Source organism: Nomascus leucogenys, chromosome 20 (assembly GCF_006542625.1).
Source record: "Nomascus leucogenys isolate Asia chromosome 20, Asia_NLE_v1, whole genome shotgun sequence".
Taxonomy (NCBI): domain Eukaryota; kingdom Metazoa; phylum Chordata; class Mammalia; order Primates; family Hylobatidae; genus Nomascus; species Nomascus leucogenys.
The window spans coordinates 23,596,165-23,612,854 of record NC_044400.1 but is presented as its reverse complement, the minus strand read 5'-3'; positions in this window follow the sequence as shown (position 1 = coordinate 23,612,854).

Below are 16,690 nucleotides of genomic sequence, written 5' to 3'. Positions count from 1 at the left end.
AGGGGAAGGAGGCCTTAGGGAGTCCGCATTTTTATGTTCCTATCCTCTGTGGGTGCAGAACTAGAGGTGGCCCTCCCTGTATCTGGGTTCCCTGTCTGTGGATTCAACCAACCCCCCATTGAAAACATTAAAAAAAAACAATTAAAAAATACAGTGTGATAACTACTTTCATAGCATTTAGGTTGTATAAGGTATTATAAGTCATTTAGAAATGATTTAAAGTATACTGGAGGTTGTGTGTAAAATAAATGCAAATATTACACTATCATATATAAGGGCTTTGAGTATCCTAAGATATTGTTACCCATAGAGGGTCCTGGACTCAATCCCTTGTGGATACTGAGGGACAACTGTATTTGGGAAACTGAATAAAACTAAATTATATATATGCATTTCCAAACTTGTTTGCCACTCTCCTCAGAAGTACAATTTCTGTGTCAGTTGGTACACATACACACGTAAATATAACATTTCTCAAAATAATATTCTTGCTTTTCACTCTATTTTTCCTTCAATTCCATTCATTCCATCCTAAATTATTCTTTTTAGCTTACTAAAAATACTGATTGCTATGAATTTAAATTAACTTCATTACATTAATAATAGGTTGACTGCAGTTTGAAAAAGAGGTTTATATATTCCCTAAGTATACCCATGGACCCTTCAGGAGTCCAGGACAGAAATTGCAATCTGGCTAGCTAATAGTCATCTCTTTTTTGGGATGGGGAGGAAGACAGGAGTATGCATACAGTATTTAATTTTTAAAAAAATTGTTATCAACATTAAAATACTTGGAGATTTCCATAAAAATTCATATTTGTCTTTAAAAATTGGCCCAATGCATTCAAATTCCCCTTAACAATAATCAATTTGAGCTGAACAACTGGAAGAATCCATGAAACCTGGATTAATCTGTTTACTTGGAGTGGCAGAACATGAGACCCTGGAGATTAGACATGATCATAGGGAGGAACAGAGAGGGAGAAAACTTGGGAGGAAGTTTAAACAGAATGTGAAAGAATTGACTTCGAAATCACATTGGATTGGACTAGAAAAGTAAGACAAATAATAATGTGCTTAGATTAAGTTGTTAATGATCAGGCAGGCTGAAGGATGAGTCAGAAATTTAAGCATTCACACACACACACAAACATTTATCTCAGTGTAAATATATATGCCAGTTTAAATTTATATATATATCTATATATATGTATATACACATATATATCTATTTCTATATCTCTATGTAAATACATATATATTCACATGATTACATGTGTGAGTTTTAGGTCTGTGACTTTGAAATAGATGTAACTGACATCTATATAGAAAGTGCTCAAAATTTATTATTTCCTTTATGTTGTAACTTAAATTTGTGGGGCTATGTTTTGGTAGTAGTAATGGAAAGGTACTCCCTTTTTTCTAGAGTGTGACTTTTTCTAGCTAGTATTGAAGATTGGCAGTCATTTCCTCAAAACCAAAAAAACCCACATTTATGAGGTGTTTAAGACGTTTAGATCAGAGAAGCTGATCCTTTGAGGTGCATGGAAATGCTTAATGTTAGGGATTGACAACCTTTTAAGAAATGTAGATAAAGCTACCGATGCCAATTCTTCTGGATTTTTAGAAGAAGAATGATAAATTATAATTTCAAATCAACTCTCAAAATTAGGGTTGAGAGTTATTTTTAACAGAGTGAATTTCCAAGGCCACATAAGCAGTTACTTTAGCAAAGAAAACAATGTCATTGGGTTAGCTACTCAAAAATTATCTGTGAGGGTGAGATAAAAATCATGTGCTTCTGAAAATCCTGTTATTCCTCACAGCTGGAGCCTATCCCAGTATCTATTCAGAATGCGTTTCAGTCTTTAAAACTTCTTGCTTGGGCTCTCCGTCACAGAGGTCTGTCTCCTCAGAATATGGTCATTTGCCATAAAATAATCGCAAATGTAGTCATTATGCAATTATTTTTTGAGCATTTTTGTGCTAAGAGTGTGTGGTAGGCATGTGCTAAATCCTGGGTATAAAATGGTGGACGAGATAGACCTGGCTCACCTTTCTGGAGCTTACAGAGCTTACATGGGAAAGACAGAAAATTAAACAATTATAAACTACGATGAATGCAATGAAAAGGAAGCTCATGACAGGAGCAACATCCTAGCCTTGAGAAGGGGTCTGGGGATGGAGTCTGTCATTCGATATTCATTGTGCATAGGTACCGAGCCAGCAGCAGGAAGAAGCAGGAAGGGAGTTGCTGTCTTTTTTCGTTGTTGTTTGTTTGTTTGTTTGTTTTGAGACAGAGTTTTGCTCTTGTTGCCCAGGCTGGAGTTCAATGGCGCGATCTTGGCTTACCGCAACCTCCGCTTCCTGGGTTCAAGTGATTCTCCTGCCTCAGCCTCCTGAGTAGCTGGGATTACAAGCATGCACCACCACACCCAGATAATTTTGCATTTTTAGTAGAGACGGGATTTCTCCATGTTGGTCATGCTGGTCTCGAACTCCTGACCTCAGGTGATCCACTCGCCTCAGCCTCCCAAAGTGCTGAGATTACAGGTGTGAGCCACCGCACCTGGCCAGGAGTTTCTGTCTTTTACCTCCTGACTAAAAATAATTAAGTTTAACATAGAACAGGTCTTATTCATGCTGTTTTTTTTTTTTTTTTCAGTTTTCGCTTGAGATCCTTAAACCTGAGACAAGTGTTTGTAAAATAAAACGCAGATTTGTGTAGTTTCTTGTCATTCAAATTAAAAATGTCCCACTTCACTGGGAAAAGAAATCATCTATTTCACCAACATTGTAGAATTGTGAGCCAGAAATAACTGACTCATCCTCTCCAATCACTGCATTAGGACTCTTGAAGTGATTTTCTAGGAACTTTCAAATGCTATTTCCATAAGGTTAACCACTCTGTCGTGCATTGGAACTTAAAAAGTGCTATGTTATTGTAAATAAGCATGATGTTGCCTCCTTCACATGACCTGACTTTCCTGGACCAGAGTCTGGTTCTGTGTATTTCTACATTGTAGAAAGCAGATGGCTGTTACTTAAGAAAGGTTTTCTTCAGTGAACTGATGGACATAAGAGTGAGAGATTATTTTAAAGAGCATCACCACAATTCATGGCAAGTCATTATTATTGCAGTGGTCCTAGGAGCTGGAGAGGATACAGAAACATATAACAGAAACCTTTCTGTCAAGAAGTTTATTTGTTTATTAATTAAAAAAAATACCATCTATCTGTTCCAGGTACTGTTTTAGGCCCCAGGGATCAGCAGTAAACAAGACAGGAAAAGTCCTTATTTCCAAGGAGATTACAGCCTAGATAAGAGAAGACAGGTATAAGTAAACCAAGTGATTGAACAAGATACCTTTACATGAAGCTAAATGCTGGGAAGACATTACAACCAGACAACGCAATATAATAAAGAGGGATGGGTGGGAGGGCGGGACAGCATGCTACTCAGGTGGGAGGTATTTTTTGAGGAGACAAAGATCTAAGGTCAGAGAAAAGGCTGTCAAAGACAAGCCTTAATATGCTATTAAGTAACAATTCAAGGGATCAAGAGCAGATTTGTAGCCAAGAGAATAAGAGGAGATTTGAAAGGGGAAAGAGTCTAGGGGCTGGGTCAGGCTTGAGTTAATAAGGAGATAGTGACAATGTTAAAATGAACTGCATTTGACTTCCTTCTCTTTGAGTCATAGAGTCTGACCACTGATGATTGAATCATAGACTGAGTCTTGCTTGTGCAGTATGTTTTGGAAATAAGAGGATGGAAATGAATTTATTTTTAATACACTTCTTACGTGGAACAATTTTAGACTTGCAAAAAAGTTGCAAAGACAGTGCCCTTTACCCAGTTTTCCCTAATGTTAACAACTTATGTAGCCGTGATACATTTATCAAAATAAAGACATTAACATTAATAAATTACTATTAACTAAATTAGACTTTATTCAGATTTCACTAGTTTTTCCACTAATGTCCTTTTTCTTTTCTTTTCTCTTCTTCTTTATCTTTATTTCTCCTAAAAAAAAAGGGATACACATGCAGAACGTCCAGGTTTGTTACATAGGTATATGTGTGCCATGGTGGTTTGCTGTACCTATTGACCCATCCTCTAAGTTCCCTCCCCTCACTCTCCACGCCCCAACAGACCCTGGTGTGTGTTGTTACCCTCTCTGTGTCCATGAGTTCTCAATGTTCAACTCCTACTTATGAATGAGAACATGTGGTGTTCAGTTTTCTGTTCCTGTGTTAGTTTGCTGAGGATGATGGCTTCCAGATTCATCTGTGTCTCTGCAAAGGACATGATCTCATTCCTTTTTATGGCTACATAGTATTCCATGGTGTATATGTTCCACATTTTCTTTATTCAGTCTATTATTGATGGGCATTTGGGTTGGTTCCATGACTTTGCTATTGTAAATAGTGCTGCAATAAACATACATGTGCATATGTCTTTGTGGTAGAATGATTTATATTCCTTTGGGTATATACCCAGTAATGGGATTGCTGGTTCAAATGGTATTTCAGCTTCTAGATCCTTGATGAATCGCCATTCTATCTTCTACAATGGTGGAACTAATTTACGTTCCCACCAACAGTGTAAAAGTGTTCCTATTTCTCCACAGCCTCGCCAGCATGTATTGTTTCCTGACTTTTTAATAATCACCATTCTGACTGGCATGAAATGGTATTTCAATGTGGATTTAATTTGCATTTCTCTAATGATCAGTGATGTTGAGCTTTTTCTCATGTTTGTTTGTTGGCCGCATAAATATCTTCTTTTGAGAAGTGTCTGTTCATATCCTTTGCCCACTTTTGGATGGGGTTGTTTGTTTTATTCTTGTAAGTATGTTTAATTTCCTTGTAAATTCTGTATATTAGGCCTTTGTCAGATGGGTAGATTGCAAAGGTTTCCTCCCATTCTGTAGGTTGCCTGTTCAGTCCGATAATAGTTTCTTTTGCTGTGCAGAAGCTCTTCAATTTAATCAGATCTCATTTGTCAATTTTGGCTTTTGTTGCAATTGCTTTTGGTGTTTTTGTCATGAAGTCTTTGCTCGTGCCTATGTCCTGAATGGTATTGCCTAGGTTTTCTTCTAGGGTTTTTATGGTTTTGGGTTTTGCATTTAAATCTTTAATCCATCTTGAGTTAATTTTTGTATATGCAGAAAACTGAAACTGGACCTCTTCCTTACACTTAAGTTCCTTTTTCTGTCTCAGGATCTAATCCAGGTTACCATATTGCATGTAGAAAATTTTCTGAAATGTGACTTTTGCCATTTCCTAAACAATTTGTATTTGGGAATAAATGAGGGGTGTGACTACCAGCCAGAAGCTAACTTCCACCACATAGTCCTTACCTCATTTTTTTTTTAACTGGTTCTTCATTTTACCTAGTATAACCCATGGTCTCCCTCCTCCATGCCAACCCCTTACCCTCTTGAAGTAGTGTTGGTATTTCCGTGATCATCCTTTCATAATAATTTTTACAATCTTCACGCCAACTTATTTCCTTAAACATTTTTGAAAATGGACCACTTTTGGAGAATGAGTTTAGGGAAGCACCTACTAGATCCCAACCCTCTACGTAGCTATTTTACTCCAATAAAGTGAATGAGAATTCTGATTCCCCACCAACTGATTTCATGAAATCTATCAAACTACCTTCCTGTGTTATAACTTCTCAGGTAATTTTACCTACTTGAGGACACGAATGTTATTTCATTTATCTTTAGAGACCACTCACACTTAGAACTTTACATTCATTCATATTTTCAAACCATTATTGACTATCAACGATAATAAGCTGGGAAATTGGCTAGGTGCTAGGGATAGAGAGAAATTAACCAAAGCGCTCACCTTCAAAATGCTCACACTTTGATAAGAGTCAAAGACATCTTTAATCACATTTAGACTTCTAATGCCCCACATATTTCCAGCATTTAGAGGGCACTCAATAAATGTTTGGCATCCTGTTTTAAGAAGATGCTTTCTGGTAGCAGTGGAGAGCATGGAGGTGAGATGAGCAATCAGGTGACTGTTGCAACAGTTCAGCAGGGATGTTATGAAGCTCACAGGGTCAGAACAGAGTGAGTTTAAATATATTTTCTGAGAAAGAATGAACATAACTGGGTGACCAATTGGATGTGGGAGTAAAGCGAGAGGACAAAGTAAAGAATGCTTCTGAATTTTCCAGCTTGGGATGTGTTATATAGAATACAGGAAGAGGAAACAAGTTTGGAGAATGCTGGTAGAAAGGAGGAAGGGAAAGGAGAAAATGGGAGAGATAATTAATTTGGTATGGGACATTTAGTTTGAAAATAATTACATATAAAAGATGACCCACAAATACTTCTTGAATGAGTAAAGGAAGGAATGCATCACAACTTGAGTAACTGTGGATTGATGAGGAAGTTGAACTCACTGGGGCTAAATATGTTCTGTAGATACAATTTTGAGCCTGTGAGGGAAACTGCCCAACAGTTTTGGCAACTGGAGCAGGTAAAAAAGGGCCAAGAACAGGTGGCACATGAGCTGGATCCTAAGCCTGGGTAGAATTTGGCTGGGGAGTAAGATAAATAGAAGTGTAAGGTAGGGTTGTGCCTCCCTGTCAACAAGCAGCAGACTCATTAGCAGTTTTTGAGGGGCACTGGTAAGTAACAGTCAAGATAAGGATATGTGGGAACACATCATGAGGTCTCTAACAAGAGGTGGCAGTGTGGGCATACTTTGATGATATATGGCGATATTAGATTCTTGAGAAGGGAAGTGGGATGATCAAAGTTATGCTTTTGGAGGATCTATTTGTCAGCAGTGTTCAGGTGGGCTTGGATAAGGGGGGAGCATTGAGACCTGCTGGTGACTGGCTTGGTAATTCAGGAATTAATTGGAAAGAGTTCGAGTGCTTGTTTCATGCCCCTGTATGACCTCCATTGCTTGGCAATCCTCCTTTGTCTTTTCTGCCTCCACTTAGTCTTACCCACCTGTCACCTTCCAGACTCAGCTTCAACGCAGCCTCCCCTGGAAAGCTCCCCTAACTCTTATGCCCTCCTGATGGCTGCCAGTGTATTGTATATGGTTTCTATGGATGCTCTTTTCACACTGGATGGTAATGTACTCTCTTGAGTGTCTTTCTTTTCTAGTACACTGAGTTCTTTAAGGGCAGAGATAACTACCCATGGGTTCCAGAACTGGGTTGAGCACAAAGTAGACATTCAGTAAATTGATTCTGATTTATGTTGAATAAATTAATGACAGGAAGAATGGAAAGAAAAGTGAATTAAGGATATATTTGGAGGACATAACTGATAAAATGGATAATTTAAGGAAAGAACTGTCACCTATAGAATTCATATATTCACTGAGGGTGGAGTGGAAATGGTGAGTTGTTTTGAAGGTAATAAGTCAGTCAGGAACAGCATCAGGTATATGCAATATATATAAAATATAAAAATACATATTTATATATTTTATATATAATTTCTTATGTACATTATACAACATAAATCTATAATAAAGATATCATAATATATAAGTATATATAATTATATATAATGTTATATACAAATATGTAAACATTTAGTTTAGAAATTATAACCATATGAATATAGCATGTTACAGTTTTCAAACAAAATACTTAGATTCCAAGAAAAAAATAAAATGGGGCGGTTAAGCACTCAAGGTTTGGAATAAGAGAGATATAGGCTTGAATTTCAGCTCTGTCATTTACTGACTATGTGACTTTAGGCAAATATTTACCTTTTTTTGGCTTCAATTTCCTTATCCACTCAAGGATATAGTAATAATTATCCCACAGAATTGTACGAGGATTCAGTGAGGTCCTATGTTAAGCACATTGTAGCTTGATGCTTAGCTTTTATTAAATGACGTTAGTCCTTATTATTCATACACACATAATAGAATTAATCGGGAGTTATTCAGGAATAGGAACAGCCAGTTAAAACCACCAACTATGAGAAAGCCTTTGAGCTGAAGATAGGAATTTCTGCCAGGGTCAGAAATTAGGGACAAGAGAAACATCTCATATACATCCATGTAATTACTTTTGAGTAAATTAAAGACGACTATAATTACCAAAGCATGAAGAATTTCTATGTTTTATACAGAAAATTTGTGTTGAAGTAATGACCACATTATTATGATTAATCTGGAACAATATACCCAAACCAGAGTCACCTTTCAGCATCCAAGGAAAGAGAATGTGTTAGCTATGAGTCTAGGGTTGTGATTATTGAGATGAGGTTTTCTTAAAGCCCCATGCTGAAAACTGATGTTGGATATCCCTTTATCCCTTTTCGGAAGATGAAAAAAATGGTTATCAAAAACCAAAAGGAGTATCTCTATATACCTTAGCTGAACATGATATAGAACATATGAAATTGATGGGTAATTGGTTTGATTCTCCAGCCTATGACAGAGAATAGCCTGTTGCAATTCACCAAAAGTTTCCTGTTTGGGTTTATGCAAAGACAAGCAGAGACTAACTCCTTTTATTTGACGGAATGTCTGATTTGTGTTCTTAAAGAGGGGTATCGGGAGCCTGATCTGGGATAGGAAAGGCAGAAGTACTGTTGTTACAAGGATTCATGGATTGCTGGAGCTGGAAAAAGAGTTGGGGGTATCCAGTATATACCTTGCAAATCTGAGGCTGGGGGGCTATAAAGGCCTTTCTTCTGGGATTGGGGCATGGAGAAGATAGAGCTGAGTACTCTCTGTCATGAACCTTAGGCCTGCTGATTAAAAGTAATTGATTATACATTCATATGCATTTCCTACACACTGAAAGGAGGCAGTGAAACAGGCATCATATACCTGGTTTTAGACAAAGAAAATAATTCCATTAAAACAAAGGGGCCCTGTACATGGGTATCATGAAGAGAGAATTAGGTTCAATATTAATGGGATCTCCACGTCTTGTTCTTTCAATACTGAGCCTGTGTTAATCTGCTGTTTCAAGTTAAAATACCATTTTTAAATGCAAAATGAAACAAGAACATATTTTCTTAAAATTATTTAATATAATAATCTGTCCTTCAAAAGTTATTTTTCAATCACTATCCACAAAAAGTATGAACTGGGATATTCCACCAAGAAATACTGGGCTGGTCGCGGTGGCTCATGCCTGTAATCCCAGCACTTTGGGAGGCTGAGGCAGGCGGATCACAAGGTCAGGAGATCCAGACCATCCTGGCGAACACAGTGAAACCTCGTCTCTACTGAAAAATACAAAAAATTAGCTGGACGTGGTGGCGGGAGCCTGTAATCCCAGCTACTCAGAAGGCTGAGGCAGGAGAATCTCTTGAACCCAGGAGGTGGAGGTTGCAGTGAGCTGAGATTGTGCCATTGCACTCCAGCCTGGGCAACAAGAGCAAAACTCTGTCTCATATATATATTAAAAAAAAAAAAGAAAAAAGAAATACTGATGATGGCTCAGTGGCAAGTCTGGCCCAGAATTCAGGCAGAAATCCAAATGTAAATCATTTTTTCCTTTGAAATTGTGATATTTATTGCTGCCCTCATATCACATAGGCATCTGATTGAAGAAAAAATTGCTCATCTCTGTCCAGTACACAGTGGACATACTTACATCAGGTATTTATCAATGGTATTAGCCATTCATAATTAGCCATTGAGTTTGCCTCAAACTGGAATTATTTGAACTAGGATTTTATGAGTGTCACATATTTTCGACTGGGGTAGTTTAAGATATATCTCGAGATTACTTCTACATTAATTGATGATTTTTTTTTCACCTCATAAAACAGATTAGCTTGAAACTGATGTGATTGAGAGACCTCATTCAAACTCTTAGGGGTGCAAACATTTGTAGAGTGTGACTTTTTAACTCTAACTATGTCCTGTCAGATCCCTAAACCCACTATGCTGTGAGATACCTTAATTATATTTCAGTTTGGTTCTATCATTTCTGCTATCTTTAGTTATTAAAACGTCTGGCCTATTGAATGTCTCACTCTCACATTCAATTCAAATGTCCCTTCCCCTTCCAGAGCAGGCTATGTTCTCCAAAGATGTGAAGGTGAGGAATGATGCATTGCCTGCAAGCTTTCCTTCTCCTTTCTATTGCTTGTGCTTGTTCCTTGAGCATTGCAGTGAGAAGGAAGAGTAAAAAAAGGCAAAAGGTCATTTCCTTTTTTGATTTTCCATGGAGAGTTGGTTCTCCTTTCTTTGTTGGTTTGGATGGCTTTCTTCTTATGCAAACAACCATATATTGGTGGTAGAGAGTTACTTTCCCTATTTTTCTAGCCACCATTCCTCATCTACCTCTTTGCCCAGTGGATTCCAAAGACAAGGGGCTCAATTCTTTTTTTTTTTGTAGTTATACTTTAAGTTCCAGGGTACATGTGCACTACATGCAGGTTTGTTACATAGGCATACATGTGCCATGTTGGTTTGCTGCACCCATTAACTCATTTTTACATTAGGTATTTCTCCTAATGCTATCCCTCCCCACTCCCCCTACCCCATGACAGGCCCCGGTGTGTGATGTTCCCCGCCCTGTGTCAAAGTGTTCTCGTTGTTCAATTCCCACCTATGAGTGAGAACGTGTGGTGTTTGGTTTTCTGTCCTTGTGATAGTTTGCTCAGAATGATGGTTTCCAGCTGCATCCATGTCCCTGCAAAGGACATGAACTCATCATTTTTTATGGCTGCATAGTATTCCATGGTGTATATGTGCCACATTTTCTTAATCCAGTCTATCACTGATGGACATTTGGGTTGGTTCCAAGTCTTTGCTATTGTGAATAGTGCCACAATAAACATACGTGTGCATGTGTCTTTATAGTAGCATGATTTATAATCCTTTGGGTATATACCCAGTAATGGGATCGCTGGGTCAAATGGTGTTTTTAGTTCTAGATCCTTGAGGAATTGCCACACTGTCTTCTACAATGGTTGAAGTAGTTTACAGTCCCACCAACAGTGTAAAAGCATTCCTATTTCTCCACATCCCCTCCAGCATCTGTTGTTTCCTGACTTTTTAATGATCACCATTCAAACTGGTGTGAGATGGTATCTCTTTGTGGTTTTGATTTGCATTTCTGTGATGACCAGTGATGATGAGTATTTTTTCATGTGTCTGTTGGCTGCATAAATGTCTTCTTTTGAGAAGTGTCTGTTCATATCCTTTGCCCACTTTTTGATAGGGTTGTTTGTTTTTTTCTTGTAAATTTGTTTAAGTTCTTTGTAGATTCTGGATATTAGCCCTTTGTCAGATAGATAGATTGCAAACATTTTCTCACATTCTGTAGGTTGCCTGTTCACTCTGATGGTCATTTCTTTTGCTGTGCAGACGCTCTTTAGTTTAATTAGATCCCATTTGTCAATTTTGGCTTTTGTTGCCATTGCTTTTGGTGTTTTAGTCATGAAGTCTTTGCCCATGCCTATGTCCTGAATGGTATTGCCTAGGTTTTCTTCTAGGGTTTTTATGGTTTTAGGTCTAACATTTAAGTCTTTAATCCATCTTGAATTAGTTTTTGTATAAGGTGTAAGAAAGGGATCCAGTTTCAGCTTTCTACATATGGCTAGCCAGTTTTCTGAGCATCATTTATTAGATAGGGAATCCTTTCCCCATTTCTTGTTTTTGTCAGATTTGTCAAAGATCAGATGGTGTAGATGTGTGGTGTTATTTCTGAGGCCTCTGTTTTGTTCCATTGGTCTATATATCTGTTTTGGTACCAGTACCATGCTGTTTTGGATTTCTGTAGCCTTGTAGTATAGTTTGAAATCAGGTAGCATGATGCCTCCAGCTTTGTTCTTTTGGCTTAGGATTGTCTTGGCAATGAGTGCTCTTTTTTGGCTCCATATGAACCTTAAAGTAGTTTTTTCCAATTCTGTGAAGAAAGTCATTGGTAGCTTGATGGGGATGGCATTGAATCTATAAATTACCTTGGCCAGTATGGCCATTTTCAGGATATTGATTCTTCCTAACCATGAGCATGGAATGTTCTTCCATTTGTTTGTGTCCTCTTTTATTTCATTGAGCAGTGGTTTGTAGTTCTCCTTGAAGAGGTCCTTCACATCTGACAAGGGGTTCAATTCTAAGAAGTTTCCATAGGTGTTGGTGGCTCTTATTGAGATTCATCTGCATCTTCTAGTTGACCACCATGTCCCCACACTTGCATTCTCAATGTGTCTTCTTGTCATGTACACGCCTCATTGTCCAATGCTATAGAGGTTACCTATGAGTCTAGAGCATCAATATTATCTACACATTGTGGGCCCTCTAACCCCTGTAGTGGTTCATCTTCCTCTAGGTTCCTTAGATAAGGCATTGAAATGGAGCAAACGGTACTAAAAAGTGTACATCATTAGTTATTTTCTATTTCTTTTGTCTTCTCAGCTCAACCTAATATTAAAAAGGATTATATTTAGTGCTTCATTCCCATAGGCTTATTTTTTGCAAATAGCTGTCTGTGAATTCATATGCATAAGACTTCCTAGAGTAAGGATACTTGTGTAGGCAAAGGAAGGCCTAAACTATGCATGTGGTGGTGTTAGCTGACAGCATGTCCAGGTAGCTGGCCATTATTGATTCCCTTTATCTTGTGGTAAACTCACTCACATAGTCACTCACCTCTGTGACTATGAAAGAAGAATGCTTCTTTGTTCTTTTCTTCCCTTTTCATTTGGTTTGCCTTACATCTGTGTGAAAGGAATAATTATACCTACAAGACCTGGAGCCAGGCTATAAAAACTTGGGACCAGTTACTTAAATTTTTGTGCTTCATTTTCTTAACTATAAAATGGGGATGATGTTAGTAACTACCTCATTGGATCATTGAGAAAATAAAATGAGTCAATACATGTCAGGTGCTTAGAACAATCCTATTATACAGAAAAAAGCTCCATAAACACTGGCAGGTATCATTAAGGTGTTTCTCTGGTTTGCTGTTTTGTGTTTGTAAAGAAAGCTTTAAGCAGACTGAAAGTAGCTGGAGAGCTCATCAAAGATGTGCTTTGAGGGCTCTGCGCTATTGGTGCCACAGGGAACATATCTTATTATATTTGTTTTGTTTTTCTAGCATGCACTGTGGTGCTTGACACATGGTTGAGATTCAATAGAAAATGAATGAATGAAAATGCTCTCAGTCCTGCTTAGATTCTTGGCTGTAGGCATGCCTTCTTTCATACAGACATGTGAGTCACACAGTACAGTTCAAAACCCTTGGCTTGAAATTCTCCAAGGGGCAGGAGAAGAATAGAGCCTTTTGGACGCACAGACTTTAAGCCATAAAGTACCAAGGACCCATTTTAGTAGATCACTTCTGTACAGACTTCACCATTAAGAAAACTTCACAGACTCTTGCAGTTGAGAAGTGACTCCCACGTTTTTCTACTTGAAGTAACATTAGCACTACCGATTTTTCAAGGCTAGCAAGTAGGGTCAACTGAATAATGAGCAGATTAATCAAGACTTCAGATGCTGCCTCTAGCTCATAACTTATAGACTGACAGGTTCATAATCTTTAAAATCATAATTTTCCCTAGGGTAGAGGACTTTTCTGTAATAAGCTGTTCTGTTTTTTTTTTAATATGAAGGTTCTCACAAAAAGGATTACAATCTCTTTTCTATCAACAGAGTGCACCTCAATTATTTATACCTATTCAGTTACCAAAAAGACATGTTTTAAGGAATTATGGTAAGGGATTCTCTCCCTTTCTCTCTCTCAAATACACACAGAACTATGGACTAAACCTGCAGAACTAGCTCACCCTTTTTAGTACCTAAAGTAACTTATGGCCAAGAAGTCACCTAGAAATATATAGTTTGCCATTAAGTCATTATGGCTCTGGATTTAAAGTTTCTAGTCCACAGTCTGCTCCTAAACCAACATCTGAGAAAATACATCCGTAATTGCTCAAGTTCTGTACTGTATGTGCAATCTTGAGAATTTGGATTTTTGTGACTGGAACAATATATTAAATCATATAATTTGTTTTTATTTGTTTATTTGTCTATTTTTTTTTAGGTGGAGTCTTGGTCTGTTGCCAGGCTAGAGTGCAATGGCATGATCTTGGCTCACTGCAACCTCTGTCTCCTGGGTTCAAGTGACTCTCCTGCCTCAGCCTCCCAAGTAGCTGGGATTACAGGCACCTGCCACCAAGCCCTGCTAACATTTGTATTTTTAGTAGAGACGGGGTTTCACAATGTTGGCCAGGCTAGTCTCAAACTCCTGACCTCAGGTGATCCACCCGCCTCTGCCTCCCAAAGTGCTGGGATTAGAGGGGCGAGCCACCGTGCCAGGCAAATCATATACTTTTTAACAGGACTCAGAATTGAATAAATATGTGATTTAAAAGTTCACGTGGCTCATAGTGCTTGATTAGAGATCTCCTTAGAAACGTAAATATTAAAAAGTTATCAAGAGGTCAGGTGCAATGGCTCATGCCTGTAATCTCAGCATTTTAGGAGGCTGAGGTAGGCAGATCTCTTGAGTCCAGAATTCGAGACAAGTCTGGGCAACACAGCAAATCCCTGTCTCTACCAAAAAAAAAAAAATTGCAAAAGTTAGCCTGGTGTTGTGGTGAGCAACTGTAATCTCAGCTACTTGGGAGGCTGAGGCAGGAGGATTGCTTGAGCCCAGGAGGTTGAGGCTGCAATGAGCTATGATCACACCACTGCACTCCAGCCTGGGTGACAGAGTGAGACCCTATCTCAAAAAAAAATGTTATCAAGATAATACTTTTAAAAATAAAAAGAAAAAGTACTGTGACGTTTGCAAGGGAAAAAATAAATCTCTCACTCCAGTCTTCATCACAGTGGAAACTTGCTTTAACTTTCTGCTCTATCCTATCACAAGGACAAAAAAGCAAACATCGCATGTTCTCACTCATAGATGGGAATTGAACAAGGAGAACACATGGACACAGGAAGGGGAACATCACACACCGGGGACTGTTGTGGGGTGGGGGGAGGGGGGAGGGATAGCATTAGGAGATATACCTAATGCTAAATGATGAGTTAATGTGTGCAGCACACCAACATGGCACATGTATACATATGTAACAAACCCACATGTTGTGCACATGTACCCTAAAACTTGAAGTATAATAATAATAAAATTAAAAAAAAAAGATTTTGGCTTGTACAATTGAGTGACAAAGCCATTCACTATGTTACGGAATGCTGGAAGAGGAAGACAACCAGGTTTGGGTAGGGTCAAAATCCACAAATCTGGCCTTGGAACGTTGAGATGGTGATGCTGATGAGACTGCAAAGTTGAGGTCTTGAGTAGCAAATTGGAGCCAGGAAGAAACTTACCAGAAGTCTGGCCAGAGTTAGAAATGTGGGGTTATTTTTGTAATATTGGGGGCAGTCTTGGCTGTAATTGTGAAGGAGAGGGTATAGATTAAAATGAGAGGAGAGCCTAGGATAGAGCCTTGAGCAACTTCAACATGTAATGTAGGACAGTGGTTCCTAAAGTGTGGCCTCCAGACCAGTGACAGCAGAATCACTTGGGAACTTGTTAGAAATGTACATTCTTGGCCAGGTGTGGTGGCTCATGCCTGTAATCCCAGCACTTTGGGAGGCCAAGGCAGGCGGATCACTTGAGGTCAGAAGTTTGAGACCAGCCTGGCCAATACAGTGAAACCCTGTCTCTACTAAAAATACAAAAATTAGCCAGGCGTGGTAGCACATGCCTGTAGTCCCAGCTACCCTGGAGGCTGAGGCCAGAGAATCGCTTGAACTCAGGAGATGGAGGTTGTAGTGAGCCGAGATTGCGCCACTGCAGTCCAGACTGGGCAACAGAGCAAGACTCCACCTTAAAAAACAAACAAACAGTAAATGTACATTTTTTGGCCCCACCCCAGACCTACACTGTGGTTGGGGCCTACCTGTGTTTTAGTCCTCCAGGTGATTCTTATGCTTCTTAAAGTGTGAGAACGCTGAGTATAAGAATGGCAAGGAGTAACCAGAGAGAATGGCAGGGTAAGAAGAGAATGCGGTATCACAGAAGCCAAGGATCAAAATGTTTCAAAAGATTATTAATTTACAACAAAACCCTGCAGAGAAGTTCCCCAGTCAACTTCAGTATCTGATGATTGGGCAACATAAAAAACTCTAACTTACCAACTTTATGACTCCAAAATTTTCTGTGTAGCTCAACTTTTTTAATTTTTGTGAGCAATGAGATTTTCAAATTTGTAATTGGCTATAAACATGACATATTCAATAGTAAGGTAAAGCTTATTATTGACTACCTTACAATCTTGCAATTATAGTCTTGCATTGTAATTATAATCACAAAGAGGGAGAAACATCAGAAGTGAAGAAAGGTGAATGAAGAAAGTGCTACTTTATAGTACGGACTCAGCTACAATGAGACAGGAGCAGTCTGAAATGCCTTGCTTAGGGGGTCTTGAGAATAAGGGCATCCTCTATGCAGTGGTTCTCAACCTTGGCTGTCCTTAAGAATGTCCCGAGGGGCTTTTACAAAGTACCGATGTCCTGGCCTCAGCCCAGGCCAATTAAATCACAATCTCTGTAAGTAGGCTAGTTTCCTCATTTAAAAAATAATCCCCAGTTGATTATAATGTTCAGCCAAGGGTAGGGGACTAATATGGTCTGGCTGTGTGTCCCCACCCAAATCTCATATTGAATTGTAATCTGAATTGTAATCCCCACGTGTTGGGGGAAGGACCTC